The 17,776-nt window shown below is 45.4% G+C and overlaps 1 protein-coding gene and 1 long non-coding RNA gene across 2 annotated transcripts in view; one reads left to right on the top strand and one right to left on the bottom strand.

Moving 5' to 3' along the window:
* Positions 1-17,776, top strand: part of LOC146031271 (uncharacterized) — a 333,294-nt gene that overhangs the window by 183,210 nt on the left and 132,308 nt on the right. The gene's annotated exons all lie outside the window — the stretch shown is intronic.
* Positions 11,213-13,668, bottom strand: LOC146031260 (uncharacterized). Its single transcript, XR_014456736.1, has 3 exons — positions 13,209-13,668; positions 12,949-13,026; positions 11,213-11,243 (listed from the first exon to the last, which is right to left on the bottom strand). It is a non-coding gene; the product is annotated as an uncharacterized LOC146031260 (long non-coding RNA).

Raw genomic sequence — 17,776 nt, 5'->3', positions numbered from 1 at the left:
TAATGCTATTCTTTTTTCTTCAACCCTTATCCACCACATGCCACTCTACAATGAGCAAAATCAAGCGTGTTTGGGACCGAGAACAAAGGACTGGCAATGAAATGGAAAAAAAGTACGTTTATGATCTTACTGTACATTACTGTATCTCTCTCCCTCTCTCCCATCCCCTTCCCCTGCCAACATTTCCCCCCCCCCCCCTAAACCCTTGTGACCATTCAGTACTAATGCTATTCTTTTTTCTTCAACCCTTATCCACCACATGCCACTCTACAATGAGCAAAATCAAGCGAGTTTGGGACCGAGAACAAACGACTGGCAATGAAATGGAAAAAAAGTACGTTTATGATCTTACTGTACATTACTGTATCTCTCTCCCATCCCCTTCCCCTGCCAACATTTCCCCCCCCCCCCCCCGAAACCCTTGTGACCATTCAGTACTAATGCTATTCTTTTTTCTTCAACCCTTATCCACCACATGCCACTCTACAATGAGCAAAATCAAGCGAGTTTGGGACCGAGAACAAAGGACTGGCAATGAAATGGAAAAAAAGTACGTTTATGATCTTACTGTACATTACTGTATCTCTCTCCCTCTCTCCCATCCCCTTCCCCTGCCAACATGTTTCCCCCCCCCCCCCCGAAACCCTTGTGACCATTCAGTACTAATGCTATTCTTTTTTCTTCAACTCTTATCCACCACATGCCACTCTACAATGAGCAAAATCAAGCGAGTTTGGGACTGAGAACAAAGGACTGGCAATGAAATGGAAAAAAAGTACGTTTATGATCTTACTGTACATTACTGTATCTCTCTCCCTCTCTCCCATCCCCTTCCCCTGCCAACATTTCCCCCCCCCCCCCCCTAAACCCTTGTGACCATTCAGTACTAATGCTATTCTTTTTTCTTCAACCCTTATCCACCACATGCCACTCTACAATGAGCAAAATCAAGCGAGTTTGGGACTGAGAACAAAGGACTGGCAATGAAATGGAAAAAAAGTACGTTTATGATCTTACTGTACATTACTGTATCTCTCTCCCTCTCTCCCATCCCCTTCCCCTGCCAACATGTTTCCCCCCCCCCCCCCCGAAACCCTTGTGACCATTCAGTACTAATGCTATTCTTTTTTCTTCAACCCTTATCCACCACATGCCACTCTACAATGAGCAAAATCAAGCGAGTTTGGGACCGAGAACAAAGGACAGCCACGCCTTGCAAGAAGCTTTGTTGTGACCAACAGTACTTTAAATTATTGTACCTAAAATACTGTATGACTTTGTCCTGTTTAAATTAATGTGCTGTGTTTTTTTTATTTTATTTTTTATTATACTGTATTTGAAGTCCCCACACATGATTCAAATTGTAATGAAACGTACTGACAGTAATGATTGTTATAAATTTTTTATTAAAAAAAAAAAAAAAAATTATATTAATCTTAATAATAAATTGAAAATGTGATTTATTATCCCCTGCAGCATTTGCACCACTCTTCTTAATTCTTCTGTGAAAATAAACAAACAAACAATGTACAGTTTTAGAACAGAAATACTGTACATGTTGAATACTGTACTTTACAGTACAGTAAGCATTACTATTACTACAGTATACTGTACTGTACTTTACCTCTATCCATGGGCGGATTTGGATGAGGGGTGGAGGCTGCCTCGTCCTCTTGTACCCTTGGCACTGTGGAAAAATGAGAAAATATACTTTAAAAATAAAGTTTTTATTACTGTAGTATTATTATTATTATTATTACTTGTAATACACTAGTTACTGTATGGTTATTACTGTAAAGTACAGTAAGTGTGCGATATGACGTGCAGCATACTGTATGGCAGCAGCTCAAAAGGGAAGGAGGCTGCTGCCAGGGCAATAAGATGTAATCCCTGGCATCGAGCAATAAATCCCTGGCATCAAGCATGTAACATCTAGCAATGAGAATGCACTGTAGGTAAGCCGCAGTTGTGTGGCATAATACTGTACAGTACAGTATGTACTGTAATGGGCATTACGGTGTGTGGCATAATGTGTGTCAAATAATGTGTAAAGGGCAATACAGTATGTGGCCTAATGTGTAATGGCCATTATAGTGTATAGCATTCAGTGTAATGGCCATTACTGTGTGTACCATTATGTGTGATGGGCATCATGGTGTGTGGCATAATGTGTAATGGGCATCACGGTGTGAGGCTTAATGTTGAATGGGCATCACGGTCTGAGGCATAATGTGTAATGTCTGTGTGACATGTAATAGGCATTACGAAGTGTGAGGTGTACCATGTAATGGGCATCACAGTGAGGGCATCACAGTTTGCAGTGCAATGGGCATTACGGTGTGTGGCATAACGTGTAACGGTGTATTGTTGGCTGATTGTATCCTGTGTCTGTTTTTCTTCCCCTATCAGAGCTTGATTATTATACTCATTGTTAGACTATTGTATTACTTGTTATACAGTACCTGTTATTTCCTATTCCTGTAACCCCCTTTTGTCCATTAGGGACTTTAATACATCATTTACGGAGTTTCTATCTCCTTACTTCTACAGTATACTGTGGTCTCGTCTGTTATTCGCATATAGCGATAAGGTATATTACGGACACTGTCCTTAAAGGTGTATTCGCAGATTAGAGACAGAGTACTGCGAAGGGATCTATTATTAAGGTATTGGTTCTTTGGTGTATAATACACAATAAAGGTACGCTACGCTGCGCCACGATTTGTTCGCACGTACCTACTGTAGGTATAAAAGGTACGCTGGTTACGGACATACTGTAATACGTAACCTAGGCTTTTCACTTATTGTCCTTTGGTCATAATAAATCAACATTAACAATTGGTGGGGGGGCCTGTAGAATGCCCGCAGGGTACCAGCGTGGGCCAATGGCACGCCAAGAGAAGACACAATTACTGTACAGTAGGAGAGAAAGAAAAAAAAAAACACAAACTCAATAAAGAAATGACAGGACTTACTCTCAGACGGAGCGGCTGAGGCGGTGGGGGCTGTTATGGTGCCCTGGTCTGCAATCGGAGTCACTGTGGGAAAATGTCAAAAATGAGAACAAGTGCTGTTTACTGTTAATAAACTTACCGTACTCTTAGTACTGTAAATAGGGCGGGGGTGGCTTTACAAAAATGACGTGCAGCATATGGCAGCAGCTCAAAAGGGAAGGAGGCTGCTGTGGCTCTGGCATGTGGGAATGCAGTTTAAAAAGGAAGAAGGCTGCGGCTCCGGCAGGTATCTGATACGAAGAGTGCTTAATGCTTTCCGAAAGTGTGTGCAGTGTGCCCCCAAGCAATGAGCATGAAACTTCCACTGTCAATTAGCATTTAACCACCCCCTTCTCAGGTAGCATGGAACCCCTGGTAAAATGCATGTTACCCCTGGAAATGAGCAGTTCACCCCACCCCCCTGGCAATTAGCATTTCACACCCTCTGGCAACGAGCATGAGACACCTGGAATGGAGCATGTAGACCAGGGCAATAAGATGTACTGTAATCCCTGGCATCGAGCAATAAATCCCTGGCATCAAGCATGTAACATCTAGCAATGAGAATGCACTGTAGGTAAGCCGCAGTTAATACTGTACAGTACAGTATGTAATGGGCATTACGGTGTGTGGCATAATGTGTGTCAAATAATGTGTAATGGGCAATACAGTATGTGGCCTAATGTGTAATGGCCATTATAGTGTATAGCATTCAGTGTAATGGCCATTACTGTGTGTACCATTATGTGTGATGGGCATCATGGTGTGTGGCATAATGTGTAATGGGCATCACGGTGTGAGGCTTAATGTTGAATGGGCATCACGGTCTGAGGCATAATGTGTAATGTCTGTGTGACATGTAATAGGCATTACGAAGTGTGAGGTGTACCATGTAATGGGCATCACAGTGAGGGCATCACAGTTTGCAGTGCAATGGGCATTACGGTGTGTGGCATAACGTGTAATGGGCATTATGGCATGTGGTATACAGTACTACAGTATGTATTGGCTGTGTGACATGTAATCGGCATTACGGTGTAAATTTTTGACGTGCACCATTGGAACGCACATTTTCTATTATCCCTGTTTTACAAACATTGGTCAAGCCCTGGCATAATGTGTCATGGGCAGTATGGTGTGTAGCATTACTGTATGTAAAATGGTCATTACTGTGTGTAGCATTACAGTATGAGTGTTGGCCATTATGGTGTGTGGCATTATGTGTAATTGGCATTACTGTACTGTATGTTGGGTGGCATTATGTGGAATGGGCATTACTGTGTGTGGCATTATGTGGAATGGACATTACTGTGCATGGCATTACAGTACAGTATGTGGAATTGGCATTACTGTGTGTGTAATTACAGTATCTCTAATGGGCATTAAAGTGTGTGGCATTTTGTGTAATAATAGGCGGTGATGGACATGTCCAGTGATTGACATGCCCCTTGAATGGTGCACCCCCTAATAAAATGGGCTACGCACACCTACTATACTGTACAGTATGCGCAGCAATGCTTACAGTACCTTCTTCATGGCGGATGGAAGCACAGGGACTGTTATATTGGAAGGGGTAAAGAGGACGAGGAGGGGTGTCCAGCCACATCAAGGGCAGGGTGCCCTGGTCTGCAATCGGAGTCACTGTGGGAAAATGTCAAAAATGAGAACAAGGATGGATTGTATGGTCGACCGAAAGATTGTCGACAGTCATAAGGTCGACATACTGCAAGGTCGACAGGTGTCTAGGTCGACATGGGATAAGATCGACAGGTCATCAGGTCGACACAAGCATTAGGTCGACATGGTCTAGGTCGGCAGTCAAAAAGTTCACCATTGAGTTTTTCATTATTGTTGACTGAATGTCGACACAGTCAACATGGACAATAGAAAAGTGCATTGCGTCCCCTCAGCCTCGGCCAAAGGCACGCCAAGAAAATACACAAGTTGGAAAGGAAGAAAAAATACACAAACTCAATAAAGAAATGACAGGACTTACTTTCAGACGGAGCGGCTGAGGCTGTAACGGCCCGCAAGGTCAGGGTGTCCTCCTCGCCTTCAAGCGGTGGCACTGTGTGAAGATGAGAAAAATGAGAAAGTGTGCTGTTTAAATAAAGTTACTGTACTCATTACTGGGTTTACAAAAAGGCGTGGACTGGATTTTATAAAGTGCTGCGGCCGCTATACAGTAGTGTACTTTATAAAATCAACTCCGCTCCAAAGTGGATAGGACCCCTGCGCTTGGTATGGTCGACCGAAAGATTGTCGACAGTCATAAGGTCGACATACTGCAAGGTCGACAGGTGTCTAGGTCGACATGGGATAAGATCGACAGGTCATCAGGTCGACACAAGCATTAGGTCGACATGGTCTAGGTCGGCAGTCAAAAAGTTCACCATTGAGTTTTTCATTATTGTTGACTGAATGTCGACACAGTCAACATGGACAATAGAAAAGTGCATTGCGTCCCCTCAGCCTCGGCCAAAGGCACGCCAAGAAAATACACAAGTTGGAAAGGAAGAAAAAATACACAAACTCAATAAAGAAATGACAGGACTTACTTTCAGACGGAGCGGCTGAGGCTGTAACGGCCCGCAAGGTCAGGGTGTCCTCCTCGCCTTCAAGCGGAGGCACTGTGTGAAGATGAGAAAAATGAGAAAGTGTGCTGTTTAAATAAAGTTACTGTACTCATTACTGGGTTTACAAAAAGGCGTGGACTGGATTTTATAAAGTGCTGCGGCCGCTATACAGTAGTGTACTTTATAAAATCAACTCCGCTCCAAAGTGGATAGGACCGCTGCGCTTGGTATGGTCGACCGAAAGATTGTCGACAGTCATAAGGTCGACATACTGCAAGGTCGACAGGTGTCTAGGTCGACATGGGATAAGATCGACAGGTCATCAGGTCGACACAAGCATTAGGTCGACATGGTCTAGGTCGGCAGTCAAAAAGTTCACCATTGAGTTTTTCATTATTGTTGACTGAATGTCGACACAGTCAACATGGACAATAGAAAAGTGCATTGCGTCCCCTCAGCCTCGGCCAAAGGCACGCCAAGAAAATACACAAGTTGGAAAGGAAGAAAAAATACACAAACTCAATAAAGAAATGACAGGACTTACTTTCAGACGGAGCGGCTGAGGCTGTAACGGCCCGCAAGGTCAGGGTGTCCTCCTCGCCTTCAAGCGGTGGCACTGTGTGAAGATGAGAAAAATGAGAAAGTGTGCTGTTTAAATAAAGTTACTGTACTCATTACTGGGTTTACAAAAAGGCGTGGACTGGATTTTATAAAGTGCTGCGGCCGCTATACAGTAGTGTACTTTATAAAATCAACTCCGCTCCAAAGTGGATAGGACCGCTGCGCTTGGTATGGTCGACCGAAAGATTGTCGACAGTCATAAGGTCGACATACTGCAAGGTCGACAGGTGTCTAGGTCGACATGGGATAAGATCGACAGGTCATCAGGTCGACACAAGCATTAGGTCGACATGGTCTAGGTCGGCAGTCAAAAAGTTCACCATTGAGTTTTTCATTATTGTTGACTGAATGTCGACACAGTCAACATGGACAATAGAAAAGTGCATTGCGTCCCCTCAGCCTCGGCCAAAGGCACGCCAAGAAAATACACAAGTTGGAAAGGAAGAAAAAATACACAAACTCAATAAAGAAATGACAGGACTTACTTTCAGACGGAGCGGCTGAGGCTGTAACGGCCCGCAAGGTCAGGGTGTCCTCCTCGCCTTCAAGCGGAGGCACTGTGTGAAGATGAGAAAAATGAGAAAGTGTGCTGTTTAAATAAAGTTACTGTACTCATTACTGGGTTTACAAAAAGGCGTGGACTGGATTTTATAAAGTGCTGCGGCCGCTATACAGTAGTGTACTTTATAAAATCAACTCCGCTCCAAAGTGGATAGGACCCCTGCGCTTGGTATGGTCGACCGAAAGATTGTCGACAGTCATAAGGTCGACATACTGCAAGGTCGACAGGTGTCTAGGTCGACATGGGATAAGATCGACAGGTCATCAGGTCGACACAAGCATTAGGTCGACATGGTCTAGGTCTGCAGTCAAAAAGTTCACCATTGAGTTTTTCATTATTGTTGACTGAATGTCGACACAGTCAACATGGACAATAGAAAAGTGCATTGCGTCCCCTCAGCCTCGGCCAAAGGCACGCCAAGAAAATACACAAGTTGGAAAGGAAGAAAAAATACACAAACTCAATAAAGAAATGACAGGACTTACTTTCAGACGGAGCGGCTGAGGCTGTAACGGCCCGCAAGGTCAGGGTGTCCTCCTCGCCTTCAAGCGGAGGCACTGTGTGAAGATGAGAAAAATGAGAAAGTGTGCTGTTTAAATAAAGTTACTGTACTCATTACTGGGTTTACAAAAAGGCGTGGACTGGATTTTATAAAGTGCTGCGGCCGCTATACAGTAGTGTACTTTATAAAATCAACTCCGCTCCAAAGTGGATAGGACCGCTGCGCTTGGTATGGTCGACCGAAAGATTGTCGACAGTCATAAGGTCGACATACTGCAAGGTCGACAGGTGTCTAGGTCGACATGGGATAAGATCGACAGGTCATCAGGTCGACACAAGCATTAGGTCGACATGGTCTAGGTCGGCAGTCAAAAAGTTCACCATTGAGTTTTTCATTATTGTTGACTGAATGTCGACACAGTCAACATGGACAATAGAAAAGTGCATTGCGTCCCCTCAGCCTCGGCCAAAGGCACGCCAAGAAAATACACAAGTTGGAAAGGAAGAAAAAATACACAAACTCAATAAAGAAATGACAGGACTTACTTTCAGACGGAGCGGCTGAGGCTGTAACGGCCCGCAAGGTCAGGGTGTCCTCCTCGCCTTCAAGCGGTGGCACTGTGTGAAGATGAGAAAAATGAGAAAGTGTGCTGTTTAAATAAAGTTACTGTACTCATTACTGGGTTTACAAAAAGGCGTGGACTGGATTTTATAAAGTGCTGCGGCCGCTATACAGTAGTGTACTTTATAAAATCAACTCCGCTCCAAAGTGGATAGGACCGCTGCGCTTGGTATGGTCGACCGAAAGATTGTCGACAGTCATAAGGTCGACATACTGCAAGGTCGACAGGTGTCTAGGTCGACATGGGATAAGATCGACAGGTCATCAGGTCGACACAAGCATTAGGTCGACATGGTCTAGGTCTGCAGTCAAAAAGTTCACCATTGAGTTTTTCATTATTGTTGACTGAATGTCGACACAGTCAACATGGACAATAGAAAAGTGCATTGCGTCCCCTCAGCCTCGGCCAAAGGCACGCCAAGAAAATACACAAGTTGGAAAGGAAGAAAAAATACACAAACTCAATAAAGAAATGACAGGACTTACTTTCAGACGGAGCGGCTGAGGCTGTAACGGCCCGCAAGGTCAGGGTGTCCTCCTCGCCTTCAAGCGGAGGCACTGTGTGAAGATGAGAAAAATGAGAAAGTGTGCTGTTTAAATAAAGTTACTGTACTCATTACTGGGTTTACAAAAAGGCGTGGACTGGATTTTATAAAGTGCTGCGGCCGCTATACAGTAGTGTACTTTATAAAATCAACTCCGCTCCAAAGTGGATAGGACCGCTGCGCTTGGTATGGTCGACCGAAAGATTGTCGACAGTCATAAGGTCGACATACTGCAAGGTCGACAGGTGTCTAGGTCGACATGGGATAAGATCGACAGGTCATCAGGTCGACACAAGCATTAGGTCGACATGGTCTAGGTCGGCAGTCAAAAAGTTCACCATTGAGTTTTTCATTATTGTTGACTGAATGTCGACACAGTCAACATGGACAATAGAAAAGTGCATTGCGTCCCCTCAGCCTCGGCCAAAGGCACGCCAAGAAAATACACAAGTTGGAAAGGAAGAAAAAATACACAAACTCAATAAAGAAATGACAGGACTTACTTTCAGACGGAGCGGCTGAGGCTGTAACGGCCCGCAAGGTCAGGGTGTCCTCCTCGCCTTCAAGCGGTGGCACTGTGTGAAGATGAGAAAAATGAGAAAGTGTGCTGTTTAAATAAAGTTACTGTACTCATTACTGGGTTTACAAAAAGGCGTGGACTGGATTTTATAAAGTGCTGCGGCCGCTATACAGTAGTGTACTTTATAAAATCAACTCCGCTCCAAAGTGGATAGGACCGCTGCGCTTGGTATGGTCGACCGAAAGATTGTCGACAGTCATAAGGTCGACATACTGCAAGGTCGACAGGTGTCTAGGTCGACATGGGATAAGATCGACAGGTCATCAGGTCGACACAAGCATTAGGTCGACATGGTCTAGGTCGGCAGTCAAAAAGTTCACCATTGAGTTTTTCATTATTGTTGACTGAATGTCGACACAGTCAACATGGACAATAGAAAAGTGCATTGCGTCCCCTCAGCCTCGGCCAAAGGCACGCCAAGAAAATACACAAGTTGGAAAGGAAGAAAAAATACACAAACTCAATAAAGAAATGACAGGACTTACTTTCAGACGGAGCGGCTGAGGCTGTAACGGCCCGCAAGGTCAGGGTGTCCTCCCCGCCTTCAAGCGGTGGCACTGTGTGAAGATGAGAAAAATGAGAAAGTGTGCTGTTTAAATAAAGTTACTGTACTCATTACTGGGTTTACAAAAAGGCGTGGACTGGATTTTATAAAGTGCTGCGGCCGCTATACAGTAGTGTACTTTATAAAATCAACTCCGCTCCAAAGTGGATAGGACCCCTGCGCTTGGTATGGTCGACCGAAAGATTGTCGACAGTCATAAGGTCGACATACTGCAAGGTCGACAGGTGTCTAGGTCGACATGGGATAAGATCGACAGGTCATCAGGTCGACACAAGCATTAGGTCGACATGGTCTAGGTCTGCAGTCAAAAAGTTCACCATTGAGTTTTTCATTATTGTTGACTGAATGTCGACACAGTCAACATGGACAATAGAAAAGTGCATTGCGTCCCCTCAGCCTCGGCCAAAGGCACGCCAAGAAAATACACAAGTTGGAAAGGAAGAAAAAATACACAAACTCAATAAAGAAATGACAGGACTTACTTTCAGACGGAGCGGCTGAGGCTGTAACGGCCCGCAAGGTCAGGGTGTCCTCCTCGCCTTCAAGCGGTGGCACTGTGTGAAGATGAGAAAAATGAGAAAGTGTGCTGTTTAAATAAAGTTACTGTACTCATTACTGGGTTTACAAAAAGGCGTGGACTGGATTTTATAAAGTGCTGCGGCCGCTATACAGTAGTGTACTTTATAAAATCAACTCCGCTCCAAAGTGGATAGGACCGCTGCGCTTGGTATGGTCGACCGAAAGATTGTCGACAGTCATAAGGTCGACATACTGCAAGGTCGACAGGTGTCTAGGTCGACATGGGATAAGATCGACAGGTCATCAGGTCGACACAAGCATTAGGTCGACATGGTCTAGGTCGGCAGTCAAAAAGTTCACCATTGAGTTTTTCATTATTGTTGACTGAATGTCGACACAGTCAACATGGACAATAGAAAAGTGCATTGCGTCCCCTCAGCCTCGGCCAAAGGCACGCCAAGAAAATACACAAGTTGGAAAGGAAGAAAAAATACACAAACTCAATAAAGAAATGACAGGACTTACTTTCAGACGGAGCGGCTGAGGCTGTAACGGCCCGCAAGGTCAGGGTGTCCTCCTCGCCTTCAAGCGGTGGCACTGTGTGAAGATGAGAAAAATGAGAAAGTGTGCTGTTTAAATAAAGTTACTGTACTCATTACTGGGTTTACAAAAAGGCGTGGACTGGATTTTATAAAGTGCTGCGGCCGCTATACAGTAGTGTACTTTATAAAATCAACTCCGCTCCAAAGTGGATAGGACCCCTGCGCTTGGTATGGTCGACCGAAAGATTGTCGACAGTCATAAGGTCGACATACTGCAAGGTCGACAGGTGTCTAGGTCGACATGGGATAAGATCGACAGGTCATCAGGTCGACACAAGCATTAGGTCGACATGGTCTAGGTCTGCAGTCAAAAAGTTCACCATTGAGTTTTTCATTATTGTTGACTGAATGTCGACACAGTCAACATGGACAATAGAAAAGTGCATTGCGTCCCCTCAGCCTCGGCCAAAGGCACGCCAAGAAAATACACAAGTTGGAAAGGAAGAAAAAATACACAAACTCAATAAAGAAATGACAGGACTTACTTTCAGACGGAGCGGCTGAGGCTGTAACGGCCCGCAAGGTCAGGGTGTCCTCCTCGCCTTCAAGCGGAGGCACTGTGTGAAGATGAGAAAAATGAGAAAGTGTGCTGTTTAAATAAAGTTACTGTACTCATTACTGGGTTTACAAAAAGGCGTGGACTGGATTTTATAAAGTGCTGCGGCCGCTATACAGTAGTGTACTTTATAAAATCAACTCCGCTCCAAAGTGGATAGGACCCCTGCGCTTGGTATGGTCGACCGAAAGATTGTCGACAGTCATAAGGTCGACATACTGCAAGGTCGACAGGTGTCTAGGTCGACATGGGATAAGATCGACAGGTCATCAGGTCGACACAAGCATTAGGTCGACATGGTCTAGGTCGACAGTCAAAAGGTCAACATGGGGTTTTTCCACTGTTTTTTTTTCCCCGAATGTCGACATACAGTACTGTAGTTTTAAGTGTCCATGCACTCGGCACACTATTTTATTCTCCCACAATGCCCCAGTGCAGTGATGGCTAACCTTAACACTCCAGCTGTTGTTGAACTACACATCCCAGCATGCCCTGCATCAGTTTTAGCATGGCCAAATAGTAAAACTGTAGCAGGGCATGCTGGGATGTGTAGTTCAATAACAGCTGGAGTGTCAAGGTTAGCCATCACTGCCCTAGTGGATATTAGGGCATGAAATACCGCCTGTCGGCTCTTTAAACAGTGAAAAATCCTATGCCGACCTAATGACTTGTTGACCTTGTCCCATGTGGACCTTGCAGTATGTCGACCTAGTGGTGAGGCCCTAATGACTGTCGACCATCTTTAGGTCGACCAACTGAATGCTGCTGCAGGGGCAGAGGACTGGGGGGGGCACATGGGTGATGCTGCACTTTTATACCGCTACAGTATGTGCGCTTCATCACTGAATACTGTATAACTTTTTGACAAAATATTTTGCTAAATAAACCAACCAACATTTTTCAATGCTAACATTTCATGTCTTTTAATTTTTATTTAAATCATCGAGGGAAGGTTGGCTTCAGTTTCTCACAAATACAGTATCCTATAAACGACAATACATTAGTGGGGGTTGGTGGTGGAGAGCTTTAACACATAGAAATGCTAATGAGTTAGTGTACTTGGAGTGGGGAGGCTAATAGTGTGATTTTTCCTTTCACAGATACAAGATTCAAATGTAAATGTCCTTTTTAGACAATGCAGTCTTTAGACAATGCAGGTTTATAGCGACCCTTAATCAAATTACTGTATCTGTCTGCACTTAACACTACAGAAAGGAGGTTGAACTGGCATCTCTAGTACAATGCAGCTTTGAAAAGGGGAATCCAGTCATCACATTTGAAGAAAACTTTCAGATTTTCACAAATACAGTACAGTACAGTACAGGTTGAGTATCCCCTATCCGAAATGCTCAGGACCGCGAGCATTTTGGATAGGGGAATTTTCCGGTTTTTGGAATATTTTTTTTGCAGCCATACTTACCTGTCCCCTGATGGTCCCCGGGCGTCCCTCGGCGTCCGCGCAGTCCGCGGGCGTCCACAGCAGGCCTCCGACATCTTCTCCTGGTCTCCAGCGGTCCCAGGAATGCATTGCGCGAGTGTGCGCGCGCAATGCATTCCTGGGACCGCTGGAGACCCTGGAGAAGATGCCGGAAGCCTGCTGTGGACGCCCGGGGACTTGGTAAGTATGAAAAGAGGGTTAGGGGTTAAAAAATAGAAACAAAATTCAAATGATTCCAAAAACCACGGTAAGAAATGGCAGGACTTACTCTCAAACTGGGCAGCGGCTGCGCCTGTTGAGCCGGATGGGGCGGCTGTAGCGGCCTGCAAACTTTCAAGCGGAGGCACTGTGGGAAAATTAGAAAAATTAGAAAATGTGCTGTTTTCATAAAGTTACTCTACTCTTATTACTGTAAATGGGGAAGGGGTGGGTTTACAAAAAGGCGTGGACTGGATTTTATAAAGTGCTGCGGATGCCATACTGTACGTTATAAAATCCACTCCCCACCAAAGTGGATAGGACACATACCGCTTGCCACGCTTCCACTTGATGACAAAAGTGCCCTTTCCCTCCTCCTCCTCTGACGTCCTGTGTAAAAATAACATTTACAGTATACTGTAGTGTCCTTTCAAACATTAGTACAGTAAAGTACAAGTACTGTATTTTATTATCCCACCACGCTCTAGTGCACGGGTGTCAAACACAAGGCCCATGGGCCAAATCTGGCCCGCAAGACCTCGACATGTGGCCCACGCAGCCTTCACCTACAGTATTACAGCATTCCCGCCAGCCAATGTTTGTACCGTCATGTGATCAGGGACATCATCCATCAGACTTTGGCCTGGGTAATTTGTACCCCCTACCCCTTTCTCTCGGCACCCCTGATAATACCACACAGTAATGCCCCTTACACATGACACATGTTATTAATGTCCTTACTGTATAACCATAATGCCCCTTACACATTATAATAGATATGTATACACTGTATACAGTATATACTGTATATACAGTATATATATATATATATTTATTATCTATAAATATAATATATATATTATATATATATAGATATATAGATATATATATTTAACTATATACTGTACAGTATATACATAAATATATCTATAATATAAATACACTTGTGGGCAATCTCACATTGATGGCAGTGGTCTCATTTTATAAAAGTTTTAACAACTGCTTTTTTTTTTAACATACTGTATGAGGAGGCAGCGGCTGGGGACCCTGGAAGCTGCTGCGGGGGTGCGGGGGCATCCAGGCAGACATGTCAGGTGGGCGTGTGGCCGGAAGGACCTGCGGGCGGAGGGGTGCCCAGCAGCCTGATGAAATTGTGGCCATTCGGAGGGGTACTGTAGCCGGAATTTAGGTGCATGTTGGGGGAGGGAGCAGGGGGAGGCGGCGGGGCGGCATGCGGGCTGAAAGTGGCTAATCTTTCAGCCCGTGCTGCGTACACACATAATCCGATAGACCGGCGGGTACTTGTGTAGTTTCACGGCGCCACTAAATCGCATGCGATATCACATGCGATTTAATACCTGTTCATATCCCCACTATCCGCTGTGGCGTGGAGTTGATTTTATATAGTGTGGCGAGCGCAGCGAGACACCGAGCCCGAAACTTGGCGAGCGCCGCAAGGGGACACGGAATGCGATATCAGTAATGTACCATAATCCGTGTCCGCTCGCCACGCTTCGGGTTCAGTGGCTCGCTGCGCTCGCCACACTGTATAATTTCGACTCCACGCCGTAGTGGATAGTCGGGAAATAAAGAGGTATTAAATTGCGTTTGATATCGCATGCAAAATCGCATTTCTCCGAATATACTCCGCCCAGCGATCAATTCTGAATCAGGACCCAAAAACTGAAATGCACAGAATAATATGGCCCCTTCTCCCACCCTTGGAAATCAAACCCAGCCCATTATGTACAGTAAATAGCCTTTTACATGAAAGATTTTCAGCAAAGTCTTTCACCTCCTGAACATCTCTTGCTCTTTTGGGAAAATAGATCAGTGTGTACGCACTACTTTGGTGACAGATATATCTACAGTATCAAAGATTTTGGCAAAGTCTTTTGAAATGAAAATCTTCAAGTGTGTATGGGCCTTAACAGGAGTAGTGTACAGTACTTACTGGCGACGGAACGGCGCAGGGCCTCCAGCTTCGCAGGCTGCCTTGTGACTAGGTCACTCCATTTTCTTTGGAGTGACCTAATCCTGCGCAGCCGGCAGTACTTGCGCATTATTATCCTGCGCGCATCCTTATAAGCATTGCGCTTCTCCCGGTTACTGCTCAGAGGCTTGTCCCGGCAGCTAACCAAAATGATCAGCTCTGCGTAGCTGTAACGCTGTCTCTGTCTCTGAGCAGAATCCATTTTGGAAGTGAACACTCCCCAGCGCATGACACAAAACGCAGGACACATGGTAGTCAGTAGGCTAAAGTAATCAATCCAGTACTGTACAGTACTATACAGTGAATGAGTTTCTTAACTTTAATAAAATTGTGTCTTCATACCGTACAGTACAGTATATGGGAGGCCTCATACTGTATTAATTTAATTTAATAAACTGTGCGTTGCAGCTGCTACAGTATTATTCCTGCGATTAATACTGTACAGTATATACAGTTTATGCGGCGCAAGTTTCTTCTGCGAATTTTTCCATATTTAGTGGAGGGTTTCCGTAATCTGAGAAGGCTGTACGGCGTTTAGGTTTATGCGGCGCAAGTTTGTTATGCGAATTTTTCCATGTTAAGTGGAATTTGTACTGCGAATTTTTCCGTTTTTAGTGGAGGGCTTCCGTTTTTTGTTTGACATGTGACCTGTGTCGACATGTGACATGCGTGGAAGGCGGCCACCATTACAGTATACTGTAGACAACATGGCGCACAGAAACAGAAACTTCTGTGATGCGGAGCTCCTGATTTTGCTGCGGCATGTGGACAAATCCTTGGCCAGTAATGCAGAGAAGAACAGCGCATACAGGAGCGCAAAGGAGGAGATTTTGGAAGTCCTGCACAGGGATAGGAGTATCCTCTCGCTGCAGAAGAGGTGGAGTGACCTGCTTCGGAGGCAGCCAGATAAACTGGCCAAATTGAGGGCCAAGCTGAGCAGAGGTACTGTACAGTACATGACATTAACAAAATTAAAGTACATTAGTACTGTAGTACAGTATTTACTGTTATTATAGCGGGTATGGATAATTGGATAGACACAAACGCAAGGGGACGCGGACACCTGTGAAGCCCGCGTGGGTAAGCGTTTATCTGTACAGGTACATATCCGTGTCCCCTCGCGGTGCTTGCTGGGCTCGGTGGCTCGCTGCGCTCGCCACACTTTCTGTTCTAAACTCCACGGCAACGTGGATAGTGGGGTTATGAAAAGGTCGTTGGACACGTAACGCCGCCCCTCGTGGGCTCGCTGCGCTCGCCACGCTTCGGGTCGGCGTTGGTAGTGGGGGTGGTTTACTATGAAAAAAGGTAATCGGGACATCGGTCAGAATGAACTTAGGTCTACAGTCATTAGGTCGACTGTCAGGAAGGTCGACATGGGCCAAGGTGGACATGTGATTAGATTGACACAAGCATTACAGTATGTCAACATTCAAAAGGTCGACATGGTATATTCCAGTGTATTCCAATGCAGGGCCGCACGCTCCACCAGGTCCCGCCACCCAAGACCACACGGACACTTGTCCGTGTGAAATCATGTATGGGGGCGGGCAGCTGACATCCGGCGATGTCAGATGCCCGCCCCCTACACACGCGCCCCCTTTTACACGCCCCTCACGCCCCTCTACGCCCCCTGTGCGGCGTGTAAAGAATACGTGCGGCGAAATCGCCTGCACATGCGCAGAGTGACCATCGGCGGGATGACCGCATGCGGAGAAATCTGCACCGATCAGAATAAGGCCCATTGTCTGGCGGGAATGCTGTAATAGTAGGTGTGTTGACCAAATGAAATGTCGACCTTGACCAAAGTCGACCAAAACCCATGTCGACCTTGCTTTCTGTCGACCTAGTGGTGTTGACCCAATGCACTAATGTTTGAAAGGACACTACAGTATACTGTAAATGTTATTTTTACACAGGACTTCAGAGGAGGAGGAGGAGGGAAATGCAGGCCGATACAGCCCCCACCGCCTCAACAAGCGGCGCCGCTCCATCTGAGAGTAAGTCCTGTCATTTCTTTATTGAGTTTGTGTATTTTTTCTTCAGGGGGGTGGGGGTGGAGCGTTGCGCCAAGGCCTCTGATGCACAAAAGGAGGCAATTGCCACTGGCAGTACTAGTGTACATCCGGTACTGCACTGGCAAATGCCTCCTTTTGAAACAACCACTATCCAGGGCAGCCGTAAGCAGGGAATGCGCAGCGGTACTGTATGTGTCCTATCCACTTTGGAGCAGAGTGGATTTTCTAAAGTACAGTATGGCGGGCGCAGCACTTTATAAAATCCAGTCCACGCCTTTTTGTAAACCCAGTAATGAGTACAGTAACTTTATTTAAACAGCACACTTTCTCATTTTTCTCATCTTCACACAGTGCCTCCGCTTGAAGGCGAGGAGGACACCCTGCCCTTGCGGGCCGTTACAGCCTCAGCCGCTCCGTCTGAAAGTAAGTCCTGTCATTTCTTTATTGAGTTTGTGTATTTTTTCTTCCTTTCCAACTTGTGTATTTTCTTGGCGTGCCTTTGGCCGAGGCTGAGGGGACGCAATGCACTTTTCTAGTGTCCATGTTGACTGTGTCGACATTCAGTCAACAATAATGAAAAACTCAATGGTGAACTTTTTGACTGTCGACCTAGACCATGTCGACCTAATGCTTGTGTCGACCTGATGACCTGTCGATCTTATCCCATGTCGACCTAGACACCTGTCGACCTTGCAGTATGTCGACCTTATGACTGTCGACAATCTTTCGGTCGACCATACCAAGCGCAGCGGTCCTATCCACTTTGGAGCGGAGTTGATTTTATAAAGTACACTACTGTATAGCGGCCGCAGCACTTTATAAAATCCAGTCCACGCCTTTTTGTAAACCCAGTAATGAGTACAGTAACTTTATTTAAACAGCACACTTTC

The sequence above is a fragment of the Crinia signifera genome, chromosome 1, assembly GCF_055691185.1.
Source record: "Crinia signifera chromosome 1, ASM5569118v1, whole genome shotgun sequence".
Lineage (NCBI taxonomy): Eukaryota > Metazoa > Chordata > Amphibia > Anura > Myobatrachidae > Crinia > Crinia signifera.
This window is presented reverse-complemented; position numbering and strand designations above follow the sequence as displayed.